We start from the raw sequence: 4,097 nt of genomic DNA on the forward strand, positions 1-4,097 counted from the left end.
AATATTATGTTCATTTGATGCAGTAGGAGTTTTCTTCTTAGGCAATTTAACATGAGTGGATTGCCTAGAACTAGATGCCTCACTCTTATACATAAAAGCATGATTAGAGCCAGAGTGAGACTTCCTAGAGTGAATTCTCCTAATTTTGTGTTCGGGATAACCAGCAGGGTATAAAATGTAACCCTCGTTATCCTGAACCATGGGAGTCTTACCCTTAACGAAATTAGATAATTTCTTAGGGGCATTAAGCTTGACATTGTCTCCCTGTTGGAAGCCAATGCCATCCTTAATGCCTGGGCGTCTCCCACTATAGAGCATGCTTCTAGCAAATTTAAATTTCTCATTTTCTAAGTCATGCTCATTAATTTTAGCACTAAGTTGAGCTATGTGATCATTTTGTTGTTTAATTAAGGCTAGGTGATCATGAATAGCATCAACATTAATATCTCTACATCTAGTGCAAATAGTAACATGCTCAACGGTAGGTGTAGAGGGTTTGCAAGTATTTAATTCAACAATCTTAGCATGTAAAATAGCATTCTCATCTCTAAGATTGGAAATAGAAACATTGCAAACATTTAAATCTTTAGCCTTAGCAATTAATTTTTCATTCTCTATTTTAAGGCTAGAGAGAGATGCATTCAATTTGTCAATCTTAGCAATCAAATTAGCATTATCATTTCTAAGGTTAACAATTGAATCATCACAACTATCTAACTTCTCAATCTTAGCATTTAATTTAGCATTCTCATTTCTAAGGTTGGAAATGATATCATAGCAAGTGCTTAGCTCACTAGTTAATTTTTCACATTTTTCTACTTCCTGAGCATAAGCATTTTTAACCTTAACATACTTCTTATTTTTTTTAATTAAGAAGTCCTCTTGGCTATCCAAGAGTTCATCCTTCTCATGAATAGCACTAATCAATTCATTCAATTTTTCTTTTTGTTGCATGTTTAAGTTGGCAAAAAGGGTGAGCAAATCATCCTCATCATCACTAGAGCTAGCCTCATCACTAGATGTGCATATTTAGTGGAGGCTCTAGCTTTTACCTTCTTTTTGCTGTCCCTTGCCATGAGGCACTTGTGGCCAACGTTGGGGAAGAGAAGACCCTTGTCGACGGCGATTTTGGCGGCGTCCTCGTCGGAGGAGGGGTCGGTGGAGCTCTCGTCAAAGTTCCACTCCCGACAAACATGGGCATCGCCGCCCTTCTTCTTGTAATACTTCTTCTTCTCCTTCCTTCTCCCCTTCTTGTCGTCGCCCCTATCACTATCACTTGATAATGGACATTTAGCAATGAAATGATCGGGCTTACCACACTTGTAACAAACTTTCTTGGAGCGGGGCTTGTAGTCCTTCGCCCTCCTTTGCTTGAGGATTTGGCGAAAGCTTTTGATGATTAAAGCCATCTCCTCATTGTCGAGCTTGGAGGCGTCGATGGGAAGCCTACTTGACGTAGACTCTTCCTTCTTCTCCTCCGTCGCTTTGAAAGCGACGGTTGCACCTCGGATGTGGAGGTGGCGCCTTGCTCGATGATTTTCTTGGAGCCTTTGATCATTAATTCAAAGCTCACAAATTTTCGTATCACTTCCTCGGGAGATATTAGTTTATATCTTGGATCACCACAAATTAATTGAACTTGAGTAGGATTAAGTAAAACGAGTGATCTAAGAATAACCTTGACCATTTCATGGTCATCCCACTTTGTGCTCCCGAGGTTGCGCACTTGGTTCACCAAGGTCTTGAGCCGGTTGTACATCTCTTGTGGCTCTTCCCCTTGATGAAGCATGAAGCGATCGAGCTCCCCCTCGATCGTTTCCCTCTTGGTGATCTTGGTCACCTCGTCTCCTTCGTGCACGGTTTTTAGCACATCCCAAATTTCCTTGGCACTCTTCAACCCTTGCACCTTATTATACTCCTCTCGACTTAGAGAGGCGAGGAGTATAGTAGTGGCTTGGGAGTTGAAGTGCCGGATTTGGGCTACCTCGTCCGAGTCATAGCCTTCATCCCCCACGGATGGTTCCTGTGCACCAAATTCAACAATGTCCCAAATACTAGCGTGGAGTGAGGTTAGATGGTGCCTCATTTTATCACTCCACATACAATAATCTTCACCGTCAAAAACCAGTGGTTTGCCTAGTGGGACGGAAAGTAAAGGGGTACGTTTGGAAATGCGAGGATAGCGTAAGGGGATCTTACTAAACTTCTTGCCCTCATGGCGCTTAGAAGTGACGGAAGGCGTGTCGGAGCCGGAGGTGGAGGGCGACGAAGAATCGGTCTCATAGTAGACCACTTTCTTCATTTTTTCTTCTTGTCGCCACTCCGGTGCGACTTCACGCGGGGAGGTGATTCCTCCCTCTTCTTGTTGCTAGACTCTCCCGATGGAGCCTTCCCGTGGCTTGTGGCGGGCTTCTCGCCGGTCACCATCTCTTTCTTGGTGTGAGCTCCCGACATCACTTCGAGCAGTTAGGCTCTTAATGAAGTACCGGGCTTTGATACCAATTGAAAGTCGCCTAGAGGGGGGGGTGAATAGGCAAATCTAAAATTTATAAGCTTTAAGCACAACTACAAGTCGGGGTTAGCGTTAGAAATATAATCGAGTCCGAAAGAGAGAGTGAAAACAAATCACAAGCGAATAAGAGCGGATGACACAGTGATTTGTTTTACCGAGGTTCGGTTCTTGCAAACCTACTCCCCGTTGAGGTGGTCACAAAGACCGGGTCTCTTTCAACTCTTTCCCTCTCTCAAACGGTCACCTAGACCGAGTGAGCTTTCTTCCTTGATTTCCCGGGTCACTTAGACCCCGCAAGGACCACCACAAAATCTGGAGCTTCTACTAAATATGCAACATCTAGTGATGAGGCTAGCTCTAGTGATGATGAGGATGATTTGCTTACACTTTTTGCCAACCTAAACATGCAACAAAAAAATGAATGAATTAATTAGTGCTATTCATGAGAAGGATGAACTCTTGGATAGCCAAGAGAACTTCCTTATTAAGGAAAACAAGAAGCATGTTAAGGTTAAAAATGCTTATGCTTAGGAGATAGAAAAATGTGAAAATTTGACTAGTGAGCTTAGCATTTGCCATGATACTATCTCCAACCTTAGAAATGAGAATGCTAAATTAATTGCTAAGGTTGAGAAGTTAAATGTTTGTGATGATTCTCTTGTCAACCTCAAAAATGATAATGCTAGTTTGATTTTTAAAATTGACAAGTTGAATGAATCACTTTCTAGCCTTAAGATTGAGAATGATAATTTAATTGCTAAGGCTAAGGATTTAAATGTTTGCAATGATTCTATTTCCAATCTTAGAAATGAGAATGTCATGTTACATGCTAAGATTGATGAATTAAATGCTTGCAAACCCTCTACATCTACTGTTAGCCATGTTTCTATTTGTACTAGATGTAGAGACATTAATGTTGATGCTATCCATGATCACCTAGCTTTAATTAAACAACAAAATGATCACATAGCTCAACTAGTGCTAAAATTAATGAGCATGACTTAGAAAATGAAAAAATTTAAATTTGCTAGAAGTGTGCTCTATAGTGGGAGACGTCCTGGCATTAAGGATGGCATTGGCTTCCAACAGGGAGACAATGTCAAGCTTAATGCCCCTAAGAAATTGTCTAACTTTGTTAAGGGCAAAGCCCCCATGGTTCAGGATAACCAGGGCTATATTTTCTATCCTTCTGGTTATCCCGAACATAAGATTAGGAGAATTCATTCTAGGAAGTCTCACTCTAGCTCTCATCATGCTTTTATGTATAAGGGTGAGGCATCTAGTTCTAGGCAATCCACTCATGTTAAATTGCCTAAAAAGAAATCTCCTATTACATCAAATGAACACAATGTCTCATTTAAAACTTTTGATGCTTCTTATGTGCTCACTAACAAATCAGGCAAAGTAGTTGCCAAATATGTTGGGGGCAAACACAAGGGTTCAAAGACTTGTGTTTGGGTACCCAAGGTGCTTGTTTCTAATGTCAAAGGACCCAAGACCGTTTGGGTACCTAAGAGCAAGGCATAAACTTGTTTTGTAGGTTTATGCATCCGGGGGCTCAAGTTGGATCATCGATAGCGGGTGC

Source organism: Zea mays, chromosome 10 (assembly GCF_902167145.1).
Source record: "Zea mays cultivar B73 chromosome 10, Zm-B73-REFERENCE-NAM-5.0, whole genome shotgun sequence".
NCBI lineage: Eukaryota > Viridiplantae > Streptophyta > Magnoliopsida > Poales > Poaceae > Zea > Zea mays.